The sequence below is a fragment of the Bos mutus genome, chromosome 29, assembly GCF_027580195.1.
Source record: "Bos mutus isolate GX-2022 chromosome 29, NWIPB_WYAK_1.1, whole genome shotgun sequence".
In the NCBI taxonomy this organism is placed as follows: Eukaryota; Metazoa; Chordata; class Mammalia; order Artiodactyla; family Bovidae; genus Bos; species Bos mutus.
Genome location: NC_091645.1, coordinates 6097923 through 6115747, shown reverse-complemented (window position 1 = coordinate 6115747; position 17825 = coordinate 6097923). Strand labels below are relative to the sequence as shown.

The 17825-nt window shown below is 40.1% G+C and overlaps 1 protein-coding gene across 1 annotated transcript in view; it reads right to left on the bottom strand.

The window, feature by feature from the left end:
* Positions 1–17825, bottom strand: part of GRM5 (glutamate metabotropic receptor 5) — a 643551-nt gene that overhangs the window by 283991 nt on the left and 341735 nt on the right. The window lies entirely within an intron of this gene.

The following is a 17825-nucleotide window of genomic DNA, read 5'->3' as shown; positions in this document are numbered from 1 at the left end:
TAATTATGAAGCTTGAGCAGTGTCTGTCACATTAGTGTTCAAGTAATGATGGGGGAGGGGGCAGGAGGAGAAGGGGACGACAGAGGGTGAGATGGCTGGATGGCATCACCGACTCGATGGACATGAGTTTGGGTGAACTCCGGGAGTTGGTGATGGACAGGGAGGCCTGGCGTGCTGCAATTCGTGGGGTTGCAGAGTCGGACATGACTGAGCAACTGAACTGAACTGAATGATGGCTTTTAAATTTTTTATTAGGAAAAGCACATAGAGAAACAGATCTTACCATGACATGTGCTACATAGTGACAAAACAGAGGTGGTGTGGTCATCTAGAGCAGGGGTCCCCATCGGGCCTTGGACCGATACCAGTCTGTGTATTACCTGTTAGGGACCAGGCTGCATAGCAGGATGTGAGCCACAGGAGAGCAAAGTTTCACCTGCATTTATAGCTGCTCCCACTGCTTGCATTACCATGCCCCCCATCCCACAGTCTTTGGAAAAACTGTCTTCCATGAAACTGGTCCCTGATGGAGGAGCCTGGAGGAGCCTGGTAGGCTGTAGTCCATGGGGTCGCTGAGAGTCGGACATGACTGAGCGACTTCACTTTCACTTTTCACTTTCATGCATTGGAGAAGGAAATGGCAACCCACTCCAGTGTTCTTGCCTGGAGAATCCCAGGGACAGGGGAGCCTGGTGGGCTTCCATCTATGGGGTCACACAGAGTCGGACACAACTGAAGCGACTCAGCAGCAGCAGCAGCAGTGCCATAAAGGTTGGGGACCACTGAGCTAGAGAATCTTTGTATGTACATGCTCAGTTGCACCTGACTCTTTGTGACCTCATGAACCACAGCCTGCCAGGCTTCTCTGTCCATGGGATTTTTCAGGCAAGAACACTGGAGCGGGTTGCCATTTCCTCCTCCAGGGGGGTCTTCTCGATCCAGGGATTGAAGCCATGTTTTCTATGTCTCCTGAACTGCATGTGCATTCTTTACCACTGAGCCACTGGAGAAGTCCAGCAGAAAATCTTCTGCCTGTCTTCTTTTTCTGTCCCAGGGTACACACCCATTTTGCTCTATACTAACGATTATAGTGTCAGAGCCATGGATGCGAGGTTGTGTGCATCCCATGGAAGGAAGAAGAGTAGTCCTTTTCTCCAGTAGGAAGGATGCAGCTTTGCCTCTGCAGGTATGTGCAGCTTGGCTCAGGCACTCGGGGCCATCTTTAGAGACTTTAATTGATCCAGGGGACTAGATGTTTAAAACACTACAGGAGACAAACACTTCCCTTTATTTCTAAAAATCCTCCAAGTTGCTGAGTCTCTATAAAACTTTAAAAAAGTTACCTTTTTCCTTTCAGTTGAAAGCAGTAGACTTTTTAAGACAATACAGGAACAAGATTGACACTGATTTATGAATCTTTAGGGTTATAATTAACTTATTAAAGTTTTTTTTTTTTAGATTTCAAATAGGTAGATATTTTTGTGCAAAGAACATGGATTTTAGTTTTTTCTTTCAGTCATGTTTCCTAATTTGATATAGATCTAAGGGTTTTGTTTTATAGCTTCAATTAACTTGTGACAGAGCAGCACAGAGAATCAACTTTGGAGAAATTTAGCAGGTGGAGGAGCCATCATGGGTTGCAGGGAACTGTGGAAGGTTTTCTAAAAGATGTAGGTCATGAACTGGGCTTTGAGAGACAATTAGAACAGTGGTGGGGAGCAGGAAAGGCATTGGAAGATTTCTCAAAGAGCAGGAAAGGCACGCCTAATGTTAGGCATGCATGGAGATGCTGGGGTGGGATTGTCAGCTAGCGAGTCAGCTTCACAATGTGACATCAACATCACTGACTTTAGAAGCACTGTATTCATTCAGGGTGAAAATGGAGGGAAATTATATTGATGCAGACACTCTGGGCAACAGTGATGAAAATCTAGAGCATGTCTTATGGCTCACAGATAAGGCCATATAGCACTGAGGAGCCAGACAGTTTTATAAATCACTGTGGTGCCTTCTTCGAGATGTAGTTTGAAGAAGTACACCTAGATGGTCATCAGTTTCCCTCTGCTGCTTGCCAGTGTCACTGCATAAATTTCCTTGTGAACTGGAGTTTGATGAGCATGAGAATGAGAATGGATGCATGTTCCCTGTTGCTGTATACTGAATGCATCTACCTGTAGCTGCCTTGAGAACCCTGTGAAGATGTGACTGCCTGCTTGCTCTTCCCCTGGGACCGGTCAAGTTGAAAAATTCCAAAGGTGTCTGTAAATTCCACTAGTTCTGCATGGAAAGTGAAAGTGAAAGTCACTCAGTCATGTCTGACTCTTTGCGATGCCATGGCCTATACATCCATGGAATTTTCTAGGTGAGAATACTCAAGTGGGTAGAATTTCCCTTCTCCAGGGGATCTTCCCAACCCAGGGATCGAACCCAGGTCTCCCACATTGCAGGTGGATTCTTTACCAGCTGAGCCACAAGGGAAGAAAGAGCCTAAATACAGATCAAGGGACTTTTTTGGGAGGGGACGTTAGCGTCTGATTTGTCTTCAAAATTTGAAGTTTTTTGGCAAAGCGACTTTAGGGAGAATTATTTTCTCAATGACATTTTGGGTTGTCTTATATGATCAGAAGAAAATCAAAGACAGGGAAGAGAATTAACATTTATGAAATGTTTATGAGTATATGAATCCTTTATGTACATTTCACCCTCATATTAATCCTCTGCAATAGGCATAATTATGCCTTATAGAATAAAAGCATCATGAGGGTGGTGATTATTGTCTGTTTTGTTCCCCAAGTGCTTAAAATAGCACCTTACATAATAGATGCTGAAAAAAATACCTGTCAGGTAAAAATGAATTGAGTTGAGTCTTGTCTTTGAAGAAATAGTGTAAAGAATGGTTAAATGCATTTCCCAGGACTTCAGAGCTACCATGGGCTAAGTGTGGGTGCAAAGAGGAAGATTTGAATGTAGATTTATCTGACTACATGACACATGGTTTTTCAACTATGTCATAATTCCTCTCCACGATAGCATTTTACATGGAAGAAAAAATACATATGATTCTCAGTAAGATAAATGTTACTAATTGAGAATTAGACTTTATCTAGGAAGCAGTCAGAGCTGCTAATCCTTCTTGGATTATTGTACAATTGAATCTTTTCCGGATTCAGAATGGAGAGAGATTTTACATGAATATTTGTAAGATACCTTAAATCTTTTTTGAAACAAAGATGAGTAAGCATAATACACAAATAAGTAATTCCAAGGATATAGTATGGTTTCATACTCATTTTAACAGGTATTTATTAAGTGCCAAGTATGGATTTCTGCACTGGATATGTGCTATTAGGGATCAGATACATAATGGAGGAAGGATACAATTCCTGCCTGAATTAGCTCATAGCTTTATTTTAGGTGGGAAGATTAGAGCAAATCAGTATTTTCTAAACCTGGTTGTATATAAGAATAACTCGTGGAGCCTATTAAACATACAGAATGCAGCTCTCTGGGATTGGGTCTGAGAATTTCTGTTTTGATCATAGCCCTAGATCATAATGATTCACAGCCAAATTTAGGAAGCACTGAATTAGATGCACATTAAAATCTCTTGCCAGCTTTATACGTCTATGATTTTCTATCATTCTAAAAGTTTCTTGCAAAAATAGTGATAAAAAGATGCATGTTTCTGCAAGCAGAGCAGTGCTCCAAGAAGGAACACTAGGGGGAAAAAAGATGAGAGTTGTTGCTGTAAGGAGGAGAGTTTGGTTTGGAAAGTCAAGGGGGGCTTGGGCAAGTGCCAGCTCTGATCCTGAATGGCTTAGGCCAGAGGTCGATTCCCTAGACTGTTCAGGAATGGGCTAATTTGGAGTGACTTTGACTTTATGAAGACTAAGCCAACCAGTTGCTTGTATTTCGGCTTCTCATTTAGAAAAGGAGTAAACCATCATGAAGGTCTGTGTCTTACTAGCCAAACTGCACAATGCAACAGCTTCCTTTCTTTAGAGAAAAAGCACTCAGTACAAAAACAAGCTTCTGTTCCATAAACTAAGCCACTTAAATAGCAATCAGTTCTCTTTATCCCAGAAAGCCAATATAGCCAATAATGTCTATTGAGTATTTCTACATACTAATGAAAGACACATGTTAATCTTTGTGTATATTAAGATTACTTTATAGATACTGAAACATTAAGAAAGAGATGTTAACGTTTTATTCCATATACTTATTAGATTTGTTGATACTGTTAACGATAGCAGTTAACTTATATTTATTGAACATTTACTGACTCCAGTCACTATGCTTTGAAACTTTTTTCCATATCTAATCTTCCTAAGAAACCTATGAACTAGATCCCTTTGTGATCTCATTTTAATGATGAGGAAATGGAGGTTTATAGAGACTGAGTTCCCTGAGACAGCCAGTGGGCAATTCACAGCAAGGACTCAAGTGCACTTGTATTTGACTCTCCAGCCCATGTTTTTAAGGTCCAACCTAAATTATTTCCAAGTAAATAAATTAGATCTTCCCATACAACAGAATATTATTCTCTAGTCATTGTGTTTTTGAATAATATTGAAAGATGTGGGGAAATATCCATGATACAATAGTAAGTTCATATGATACACACTAAAAAACGTACACATCTAGGAAAATGTGTATCTGAGAAATATATCAAAATGTTAGCATTTTTTGTCTGTGTGGGCAAACTACAGATGTATTTGTATTCTGCCCAATACTTTGGTGTTTTTCCATAATTTCTATAATAACTATTTATAGTCAGAAGGATAATGATATGTTACCAATTAAAATAAAACCTATTAATGTCTTAAAAAGATTATAAGGAAATTTATCAAAATATTGAGAAGCCTGATCCTGCTTGTACTTCCCTTGGACCCAGTTTGCTTCTCTATCTTCCTGTTTTCCACTTAACTTTTTTTGTCTCTATCTCTACATATTTCACTGCATTGCAATTATTTATTCATGACCATTTCTCCTACTCTTACATGAGGGAGAGCACAAGGTCGAATTCACTTTTTACTCTAAAGACTTAACTCATAGTGTACATTCCATAATGGCTGAACGGACACAGGACTCCTTTCCCAGATAACTCACAGACTCTGGAAAAGACCTCACCCAGAAGGTGACATTGAACTAAGTCCTTATCTGCTTCCAGTTGTTATTCCAAGGCGCATCCACAGCAAAGCATGCCTGGCCATCCTGTTGGAATGGCATCATTCCCTGCCTCCCTTGTCCATCACTGTCTTTCCCTTCCCTGTTATGTTTTTCCTCCTTAGTATTTATTGCCACCTAACATGGTATTGTTGCTGTTGTTCAGTCACTAAGTCACAGCAACTCTTTAGCAACCCCATGGACGGTAACCTACCAGGATCCGCTGTCCATGGGATTTCCCAGGCAAGAATAGTGGAGTGGATTACCAATCCTTCTCCAGGGGATCTTCACAACCCAGGGATTGAACCCAAGTCTCCTGCATTGGCAGGCAGGCTCTTTACCATTGAATCACCTGGGAAGCTCGCTAACATGGTATACACATTACTAACTCATCCCTTCGTTGCTTGTCTCTCCTTAGTAGGATATCAGCCATATGAAGACTGAGATACGTGTCTGTTTTGTCCACTGCTTTATCCTCAGAGCCTAAAACAGGCCCTGGTATACAGGAGATATCCAGTTGATATTTGTAGAATAAATGAATGCCATGTACAAAATTAGGGCGAGATGCACAGGAGAAGGGAAGAGCAGCATGGCTCTGCTATACAAAATTGAAGACTTTTTCTTGAATATTGTCTTGACAACCAAGGAGTGGCAGTGAATTCAAGATAATACCCTGAAAGAGCTATGAGCGGGAGTCTTTTATACTGACTGCTGAGTGCAGATCTCATCGGAACCTTAGTTGTCCCTCGCAGACAATTAAGTGAAGGGAAGGGTGAGCATCTTTTCATTAAATGGCTGATACATGTTGATGTTTGGTAGAAACCAACACAATAGTGTAAAGCAATTATCCTTCAAGTGAAAATCAATTAATTAGAAAAATGCAGATGACCTAAGAGACCACACCCAGCCTCTCATAAAAGGTACTTGCAGGAATATCTGCAAGATAACCTGCCGTTCACCTTAAAAAAACTGCTTAGACCCTGCCTGTCTCACAATCGGATGGTTGAAGAAGGCTTTAAAATTGTACCCCACAAATAAAAGCCAAACGTGTGTTAGCTTGACATACACTTCATGCAGATGTTACCAGATACCCATTCTAGTCAGGGTACAATCTCCACAAAGCACTTTCAGAGCACGTGGCTTCCTCCTTGCAGTTCCCCCAGATAAATGGGAGGAGAAACTGACGGACTTAACTAGCTGAGTACCTAGGCAACAGCCCGGGAGCAACAACAAAAGACGCATTTGTTTTAGACCATTCTCTCCTTTCGGCAATATGAAGCTAATGTGACCTAAGAAAAGCTGAAAAGAACGCTGGGGAGCACTTCTGTTCAACCTCTCTGAAAATCGTTATGTGCCCTATCTTAAGACCATTCCATGGACTTAGACTCACGCAGTTTCATTTCTAGGAGAGAGAGAGAGAGAGAGTGAGAGCGAGCGAGAGCGAGCACATGCGTGCATGCCTGTGTGTGTGGTGGGCTGTTCCATGTTGAGCTTAAAATCATTCTTGGCTCAAAACCAGTCCCTATGGAGAGCAACAAATGTTCAGTAATGTCTCAAAAACCTCAAGTGTTTTTTTCTATAAGGTAAAACAAATATATAGTGGTTAATATAGGTTAGCCATGACGTAGCACTTTAGTATATGGGTTCAAATCCTGGCATTGCCATCTTACCTCCAGTGTGACCTTAAGTACGTAATTTAACCTTTTTGAAACTGTTTCTGCTTAGCTATAAATTTGATAATAAAATAAATTCAATGTGGGATTGTTGGAAGGTTAAATGAGAGAATACATGTTAGATGTTTAGCATCATGCCTGTAACACAGAAGCATACTCAGTAATGGTTTTCTATAATGGTATTTCTATCATGGAAAGAACAACTAACTTTCCTTCTTTCTAGAAATTGAGCCTTCTTTTGTTGTGAACATGGGGTTGAGAAAGGTCCATAGACCTTCTAGTCATTATAGCATCTGTTCATTACAGCCACCTCACCAACATTTGGGAATCTGAACATAAGAATGCACTGTTTCATATTTTCTTGATCTTATTAACTGAGGAGTAGAGAACTAGGAACTGTTCAAAAGTGGGAGCTCGCTTCCTAAATTAGAAAAATATGTTTAGTGCAAATTAGCAACTACAACAACATAATTTAACATAGTTGCGGCACTATCGCTGTATTGGTATTAATCATGTATACTTTTAAGATAAATATCAGCAATTATTCCAAACAAGAATAAACCTCCCCAGAATCATACTGTTAACAAATGCACACGTACAGTTTTATCATGGTCCATCTCAGTAACTGAAGTTAGTTACTGACACCCAGCCACTGACAGTTTGTTGGAAATGAATGCAGAGCATAGATGAAGTCTCTCTTTGTAATGAAAAATGTATGCTTCCGAGGTTAATGTAGATGAGAATGTCCTATTGTACCAAGATTATCAAATATGTGAAAAGAAATTGACAAAGGAAAAGACAGCTCTTGTTCTTCACAATAGCATATGCAAATTTGAAAGACTGCTCACTTTTATGAAGACACACCTCATTGCTTTCTAATTTCTTCCCAGAAAAACAGCCTGGGAATGTAAGGTGTGACGGCATGACTAGTGATATCTAATTATCACAAGCTGAACACATGGCCCGTCACCGAGTATTGGGGCAATTCTCATTTCTAAATCAATTAGCAAAGCAATGAGAAGAAAGCATCAATAACTGAATATTCTCTGGGTCCACATTTAGTCAAGAATATACGGCATGGCTGAGAATCACTAACAGTTAGCACCTGTGTATTTAGCTTGTAAACATATTTGACGCTGTGTTTGCACCTTCCTCTGGTTTTGGCCTTTTTTTCTGGGGGCGGGGGGCAGGGTATGGAATTGTAGAATGATATTAATAAGCCGCTCCTGTAAAACTGTGTGATAATTTGAGTTGGTGCTACCACCGAGAGCTCTGATGACCTGATGTAACATCTCCCTCTAACATTTATAGCTTCCTGGGGAATCTGCTGGGCTTTTTGACACTGCTCCATCCTGCTCCAGAGCTCTGGCTGTGACCCTCTCTTGGACACATCTCTATGCATTGAGCAGAAAGAAAACCCAGAAGTGCAAGGAACCACTTCATGGTAGCTTTCATATTTTTCAGAGGCTGTAACATGCAGAACTCTAGGTACAATTGCTTCTTACTACATAAATCTCTTACATTTGTCCAGGAGATACTGGCAAAGTAAATCTCTCCTCCCTGAGACAAGGCAGAGCCCTGGGCAGAAAGCCAAAATTTCCCATTGTTTGCCATATGACAGAATTCTCTGTTTAGTTTGGGCTTTCTAGCAATTCGTGGCGATGCCATGATTTATTTATATTTTAAAATTAATGGACTTTATTTTTTAGAGCAGTTTCAGATTTACGGAGAAATTTATCAGAAAGTATAAATTTCCCATATATCCTCTCTCTGCACCCCCAGTTTCCCTTATTATTAATGTGCTGCATTAGTGTAGTGTACTTCTTACAACTGAAAAGCCAGCGCTGATATATTCTTATCGGCTAAAGTCCACTGAAGTTTACATTAGGCTTCACTGTATTGTACAGTCTGTGCGTTTTGACAAGTGTATAATGACATGTGCCCACTACTATAGTATCTTACAGGACAGTATATGGCCCTAAACATCCTCTGAAGTCTATTCACCTCTCTGCTCCTTCACTCCATCTTCACCTACTGAAAGCACCTGCATTCTTCAGGTCTACACCAAACCCACTTTTTCCCAGGACACCTTCCCTGGGACTCTATTCACAATGGGCTCTAAAGCTACCAGCTTCCTAATACTCCATACTTTCTCTTCATGGTATGTTTCATAATTATTATTTCATGGTAATCGATTTGAATTTATCCCACTCTCTAGACAGTATGTCTCATGAGGATTAGATTTTGTGTGTATTTTACTCACTGCTTTATTCTTAGAGTCCATCACAATGATTAGGCATCCCAGGAAATCAATAAGTATTTATTGAGTAAATGAATAGATAACAAACATATAAATATTATACTTCCAGATAGTAACCATAAATTAAAAACAAAATCTTTTCAGTGCACTACTCCAAACAGAAATATATATTATCCAGAACGATTGCCCCCTTCTAAATGACTCCAGAAAGTTTATATCAGTCACACATAGCTGCATATACACACTGCTGCTACTGCTGCTGCTAAGTCGCTTCAGTCGTGTCCGACTCTGTGCGACCCCATAGACGGCAGCCCACCAGGCTCTCCCGTCCCTGGGATTCTCCAGGCAAGAACACTGGAGTGGGTTGCCATTTCCTTCTCCAATGCATGAAAGGGAAAAGTGAAAGTGAAGTCACTCAGTCGTGTCCAACTCTTAGCGACCCCATGGACTGCAGCCCACCAGGTTCCTCCGTCCATGGGATTTTCCAGGCAAGAGTACTGGAGTGGGGTGCCATTGCCTTCTCCAGCATATACACATTACTGTGTATAAAATAACAACATAGACCTACTGTATGGCACAGGGAGCTATATTCAATATCTTGTAATCAAATATAATTGGAAAGAATATGTAAGGAACACACACACATATATATATATAGATATATTATATCTGAATCACTTGGCTGCATACCTGAAACTAAGACAACATTATAAATCAACTATACTTCAATATAAATTATGTGTGTATGTGTTTATACATTTGTGTGTATGAATTTGCTGACTTCCCCAACAGCTGACAGCATGTATATCTTCTAGACTATAAACAGAGTGATATGTCCCTTTATGTCCCAGCTTCAGTCTAGGCTGATCTAGGACTACTGAATCAAGGCTCCTGTTGCTAGACACCTCACAAAAATGAGACCAGAAGTAAGATTTACCCAGGTTCTCTCAGACTGCATCCTAATTCTTCCTTCAGTGATGACATAGTCAATATTCACCCATTTCCACTTTGAAATGTCCCTGTCTATCACCAAATTTGAGCATTCCTTCTGAGTTCCACCACACACTGCGCATGCTGCCGTCACAGCACTTACCAAGTGTATTAAAAGTATTTGTTGAAATGTATGTCTCTCACGTTTGATTGCAAGCTCACTGAGGGCAGGACCCTGTTCCATTAGCCTCTAAATTCCAAGCATATATTGCACGGACATAGCAATCCATATTTTTCAAATGAATGAACCAGTAATGTACAATGACCATATGTACAATAAGTAGAGAGTACTGTTATGAATAGATATTATACATATATAAGAAATCCACTGGGAAAGATTGAGGACAGGGGGATAAGGGGGTGACAGAGGATGAGATGGTTTGATGGCATCATCAACTCAATGGACATGAGTTTGCACAAACTCCGGGAGATGGTGAAGGACAGGGAAGCCTGGCATGCTGCAGTCCATGGCATCACAAAGAGTTGGAGACAGCTTAGTGACTGAACAACAACAACAAAGAAATCCACACTATTTTTAAAATACTGTCCAACACTGGCTCTGGGGAAGAACTGACATTTATTTGAATGTCTACTATGTACCATGCCGGGTTCTGTCAATATTACCTTGTTTCATCTTTATAATAGCCTGTCAAAGTAGACACAATCACCTTATTTTTCAGAAGAATAAACATGAATTCAGAGGATGGGGTTATTCAGTTAAGAAACATCTGACACTAACGTTGCCTTTCCTGCACTGAAAGACTATTATTTGAAGAGAAAAATATTCAGAATGGGAAAATCCATGGAGAAAGAAGATGAAGGGATCTCTGACTAAGAGTCAAAAGTAACCCTCCTCATGTAAAACTTTACTGATCTCAGAACACAAAGTCTCACCCCATCCCCTTGATGGTCCCTGACAAGGCTCTCTGTATCTAAGCCAAGAGAACTCATGCCACCCTACAAACCCTGGAAGGCCTGTCCTGGCAGGATTTGCCTTGGACTGCGTGGTATCAGAAATGCCTTAACCTAGGATACCTGTCAAATAATCCTTCCAAAGTTATGATTACTTAAGGGCATTTTTTCCCTGATATTCTTGAACATTTTAATTTTAGTACAATTTATTGATCTTGCCAAATATATTTCATTGGCCAATAAAACTAGCAATAATATATATAATGCATGTGAGCTAAGATGCTCAGTCATGTCTGACTCTGCCATCACATAGACTGTAGCCTGCCAGGCTCCTCTGTCCATGGGATTTCCCAGACAAGAATACTGGAGTGGGTTGCCATTTCCTTCTCGAGGGGATCTTCCCGACCCAGGGATGGAACCCATGGCTTTTATGTCTCCTGCGGTACTACCAGGGAAGCAGGAACACCAGGAAAGTCCAATATATAAAATAGCAGATGAAAAATTTTTAGTTTCTGTTGGATCGAGCAGTACTTTGTATTACATTGTGTCATTTCTCTGGGTGTTTATACATTATTTTCCTCTTTATATTGTAAGCTCTTTGAAAGCAGGAACCACATTCTGCTTAGCTGTGTATCCTCAGCATCTAGAAGAATATCTTAAATATAACAGGTGTAAATAAAAGTCTGTTATTGAATAATGAAAAGGTATAATATTAGCCTTCCATCTATTCCTGAAGGTTCTGGAAAGCCTCATCAAAGTAACACACTTTGAGATGAATAATTTTTCCCATTATACACACACACAGATATGTGTGTGTGAGTGTATAAACTGAGATTTAGTATATTGGGAGGGCTGGAACCCACATTTTCTGACTCTCAGTCCTCTCTGTTTTCAGTTTAAGCATCTTGGGGGTGGCTAGTGGGTGTCATATATGATATACCTTGAAAGTGAATGTCCAACTCTTTGTGACCGCATGGACTGTAGCCTACCAGGCTCCTCCAGCCATGGGATTTTCCAGGCAAGAATACTGGAGTGGGTTGCCATTTCCTTCTCCAGGGGATCTTCCCAACCCAGGGATCGAACCCTGGTCTCCTGCATTGCAGGCAGACGCTTTACCCTCTGAGCCACCAGGGATACACCTTGAAAGCCCAGCAAATTCTATGAGATTTTTCTCTTTTCAGAGAAAATGAGAAATGCTGCCATCTATATATACATGGTACTCTTAGATACAATAACAAGTGAAAATCAAAAAGCTGGAAATAGCAAAGATTTTGTGGATAGATATTAAGATTTCTGGGAGGTGACCCCACAGGACTGCAGATGTTTTTTCTGCTTGTCTGTGTTATATAACAGCAGAGGAGCTTCTCAGGAACTAGAATAAATGTTATTATTGCAAATGTTTATGGTTCTGGGAAAGCTCAGGGGAATTAATACATTTTACAGAAGGCAACTGGCTTCTCTAAGAACAAAATGCAGTCATGAAAGAAAAGTGCAGAAAATAAGAGTGCCTCTAACCAATCCTACCGACCCCTACCTTAGAGGTTTCCTCACATGCTAAATCAGGCATCACCTGATGCCCGTGTGCTCTGCATTTCTAAGACACTGGGTGAATAATGTTTAGCAAAGTGTAGTGTGAAGACCACTGGGAATATACAAGATGATTTTTTTTTAAATTTTATTTTATTTTTAAACTTTACATAATTGTATTAGTTTTGCCAAATATCAAAATGAATCCGCCACAGGTATACATGTGTTCCCCATCCTGAACCCTTCTCCCTCCTCCCTCCCCATACCATCCCTCTGGGTCGTCCCAGTGTTACTGATGAATACTTTTATTTCAACAATCACTCATTTTTTATGGTTACCTTGTGTTTATTGGATGGCATCACTGACTCAGTGGACATGAGTCTGAGTAAACTCTGGGAGTTGGTGATGGACAGGAGGCCTGGCGTGCTGCAGTTCATGGGGTCACAAAGAGTCGGACACGCCTGAGCGACTGAACTGAACTGAACTGAACTGTGTTTTATTAAAATGACTGCATTCTTCCATTTATAGAAGTAAAGCAACTTCTTCTAAAATCCTTATTTCAGTGTAGAAGTGGTTTGATTCAGAAACAGCAAAGAAATTATTTCTGATAAATGAAATCAGCGTGACTGACATTTTAAGAAACACTAGGTTACGAATAAGTTGACCAAAGTAGTCTTATCTTCCAACTTCTTTTGCAAAATAAAAGGCCCTCTCAGTTGTGTTTCCTCAACTTGCAAACCTGATTTAAATTTGAGACTATTTGGATCACTTCTTTTAGTGGCACAAATGCTAGAAACCTAAAACAAAAGTTTTGTGAGTTATTTTTCTAAAAACCCACAATGCTTGGTGTAGTAGTTGCTAAATAAGAGCAGCCAATTATGCATTTTTAAAGAGCCCGTGTCTGATGATTTATACAGAAAATTGAAAACAGATTCCAGAGTTGTAATTGATAGTATGTAGTTACCATATGGCTGTGCTGTGTGACCAGGGAGAGACATCATAGATGGAGTTTAGGTTCACTAAATTAAACATTTAATAAGATAACAACATGGGCTTCCCAGGTAGCCTAGTGGTAAAGAATCTGCCTGCCAGCGCAGGAGACGCATGAGACACGGGTTCAATCCCTGGGTCGGGGAGATCCCCTGGAGGAGGGCATGGCAACCCACTGCAGTATTCTTGATGGGAAAATCCCATGGATCCTGGCAGGCTACTGTCCACAGGGTTGCAAAGTGTCAGACATGACTGAGTGAGTGAGCACACACACACGAGATAACAGTATATGAAAATAAATTCTATAATCTACTCCTAAACTAGTCTATTATTGAGATTCTGTATTTAATGTGCTCATTAAAAATAAACCTGTTTTAAATTATCACTGCTTTTGTAATACGAGTTATTCGCTCTAATAAAATCATCTCATTATATAACTCTAAGAAATACATTAAATTTAGTGTAGTTTTTTAAAACATTGATATTTACCACAATCTCACCCCTGTCTCATGGGCTTTCGCTTCATTCTCCCAAAAATAACTGTTACTTTAACAGTGAAATGAAATCTCTCAGCTTCCCTGGCAACTCTATGGTCAGTAAACAGCCTGAAAATGTAGTTTTGCGGGCATTCCATTTTGCTGGAAAATGAAATAAAAACAAGTTCTCAGGACACACACACTCCATGCCCATTAACTCGTTTAACTTTGCATGAGTAAACTTTCACTGTGCTCCGTGTCACTTCTCACCTGTTCTATCCACGCCTGTCATCTTGGTTTCCACACAGCAGTCTCATTCCCCAGACCCTGAGCCAAGGAGAATCTGGAAGGCGGTTGGGTTTTCCTTCCCTTTAACGGGTAAACAGGGTCTAAAACGTGTCTACTGTCCCCACGCCCAATATTCGGGCTATGAAGACAGCCCAGGGGATACACTGAGCTGCACGTGCACACTTGTACGCACACCCATCTATGTGTGCGGTCTGTCTTTCCCCTAGTATACAACTGGAATACAGTTCATTGCTTTTTAACCCTGTTCTCAACTCTGCCAAGTCATGGTGTCCAGATGGCAGACCGGGCAGGTGACACGGCCTGGGGTAATGCCATTCTCCATCCTTCTGACACACGACACCCGCAGACTTGGGCACTACCTCACAGTCCAGAAGAGGGTGCACTTGAAAAATTGTTTGATAACTGAGTTCAAAAGAGACAATCATTAATTACTCTTATGCCTAAAGTAACCACAAAGGCTAGTTTTCCTGTGGTATTTCCTTTTATGCCTGTTTTCCCAGAGTAATAGTGCATTTGAGGTGCACTCAAAGTTGTACTCATTTAGACATCCATGTGGTCACTTTATTTATGTCCTTACAAAACCTTGTTCATCTCTCTTAGCCACAACCAAAGGAACTCAACACTATAGTTTCTAAAGATCCTTCCAGTTTTAACATCCTACAGGAAATAAGGCCCACCTTAAGTATGCAGAAAATAAACAATTTTAGAAACCAAAATCAAAACTTTCCTGAAATCTACCATTCTGAGTAATAATATAAAATTTGCTTACATTTTGGACTCATAGACTAACTTCTCCAGGGATTTTGTGTTTTCATGTGCAAATTGATGTTATATCTACCCAAGCTTACATAGGTGAAGAAAGATAAGTTCTGATGGCACTAGGAGGCTTATTTTCTCTCTGTCTCTTCCTTGGCATCTCTTGGCAAGCAACTAGATGTATGGGTCTGAGTCAGTTCAAAGACAGAACAGGCTGATTCCTGCAGCTTCACTCTGGAGGTCCCTTTCCAACAAGGCCATTTCCTCAACTAAGACACCTATTACTACATAGTGGAGTTGGTATTCCCTGCCTTCCTGTCTAGCTTTCTTACAAATATGTGAGTGTGAAAAAAGCAGGGTCCCATTTTGCTAGCATTTTCCATGGTGCCTTCCATTTGACCCACTCAGGCATATTTCTCTACAGGTTGTTAATGGATGGAGAAACTATAAATTGTCTAATTCTCTTTCATTAAATCCCTTTGCATGCCAACAATATAATACAACCATGACAAGATTAGAATAGTCATTTCATAGTGTCAGTAGCCATTCCATCAGGGGTACAAAATCATTTATCATCAGTATACCAAGAATGAGGTATCCCAGTTTAGCAAGAGTCCTGGACAGCTCCTGGCCCCTGGCCCAGGGCTCCCATGTTAAGGCTGTGCGGCCTTGTTGTGTAGCCTCCAAATCTGTCTCTTCATCTAGGAAGTATTAATAGATGCACTGGATAGATCAAACTAAATTCTGAGCTATTAAGCTACTTAAATAAATAAACTGATTGTGAATTCAAGGATTTGAAGAAGACACGACTAGAGAAAGTGATCATTTGAATCACAGATATTATGTCTAGATAGGAGCCTGCATCTTGAAGTTCAAGTTTTGAAAAAATGTAATGTCTACTAAGAGAACATTCAGTGCCCATAAAGTGTTGCTTCTTATGTTCAGATACAGATTTCAAGGTCTATGGCTCTTTCTAACAGTGTAGTTATTAGCATTCACATCTAGTTCTCAGCCTTTTCACAGACAGAGTTAAAAGTTGATTCGATCTGCATGTCTAACCTCTAGAACTAAGTTGAAGTCAGGAATGGTATCCTTCTCAGGAAGCCCCAATGTCTTACACCCAGAAGGTATTTAATACTTAAATGTTGATGAAAATTAATGAAACTTAGAGACATGTACGGAGGAGCCTGGTGGGTTGCAGTCCATGGGGTCGCTAAGAGTCGGACATGACTGAGCGACTTCTCTTTTCACTTTCATGCATTGGAGAAGGAAATGGCAACCCACTCCAGTGTTCTTGCCTGGAGAATCCCAGGGACGGGGGAGCCTGGTGGGCTGCTGTCTATGGGGTCACACAGAGTTGGACACGACTGACGTGACTTAGCAGCAGCACAGCAAGAGAGACATGTAACATATATTAAACCTCCCTTATATGTTAAGTTCTTTCACATCTTTTCTTTTTTCACAAAAAAGCTGAACCTTGGATATTTCACAATGCCTGTATGTGCTAGAGCAAGAATTACTGTTTGTAAATTGCACATGTAGTTATCTGCCCTCCATACCGATAAGCCAGTACCAAGGCACATCATCTGAGAATGTCAGAAGGAGGAGAGCTACATGGGATACTTGTACAGACTATCTTATGGTATTTTATTCCAGGTCTATGGAAAATAAGATGTGGATGGGGCATCTTGCCATGATTTTAGTCTCTAACTTTTATTGTCAAGCGATACTACAGTATCATTGTTTCACTGCTAAGTTGTATCTGACTCTTTGTGACCCCATGGTCTGTAGCCTGACAGGCTCTTCTGTCCATGGGACTTTCCAGCAAGAATACTGGAGTGGGTCACCATTTCTTTTTCCAGGGGATCTTCCTGACCCAGGGATTGAACCCACATCTTCTGCATTAACAAGCAGATTCTTTACCACTGAGCCACCTGGGAAGCCCTTTAGATGGGCCCGATTTTACTTTTATCTCAAAGGACTATTATGGAGATTAAAATCACTCATCAAAAATCTATTACTAAATTGATATTAATAATTATTGTCAAATGATACCTGGGTATGTTCTTCTCATGGAACTTACTACACTAAAAATGAATGTTTTTGCTCATTTTCCCCTGTAGGCTATAACCTTCTTGAGGGCAAAGATGGTTTTACTCATCTTAGTACCCAAGAGACAGCAATGATGATTTTGATTCATGGCATGCAATTAAACATGTTTTGAAAGAAAGGTTAAACAAAATGTAGGGACCTTAGGTTACTTTCCTATCTTTTGTATGAATTTGCTGCATATCTTTGGAAGATTTCCTTCTCTGGATTTCAGAACAAATGTATCCATTATTTTAATAATTCCTATCAAACTGAACAATATTAATTATCAGTAATGAAAATTCAATTACAAAAGTGCCATATATATTTTCTGATCAGTGAAATAAACCAAATTTACTTTTAGGAACTAGAACATACATCACTTTAGAAGTGGATGTTTCTAGATACTTACTATTTTTTATTTAGAAAAAAACTATTTATATGTAAATGGGTATTTGTCCTAGCATTGCTTATATATATTTTTTAATATAGATTTATTTATTTTAATTGGAGGCTAATTACTTTACAATATTGTATTGGTTTTGCCATACATCAACATGAATCTGCCATGGGTGTACACGTGTTCCCCATCTGAACCCCCCTTCCACCTCCCTCCCCATACCATCCCTCTGGGTCATCCTAATGCACCAGCCCCAAGCGTGTATCGAACCTGGA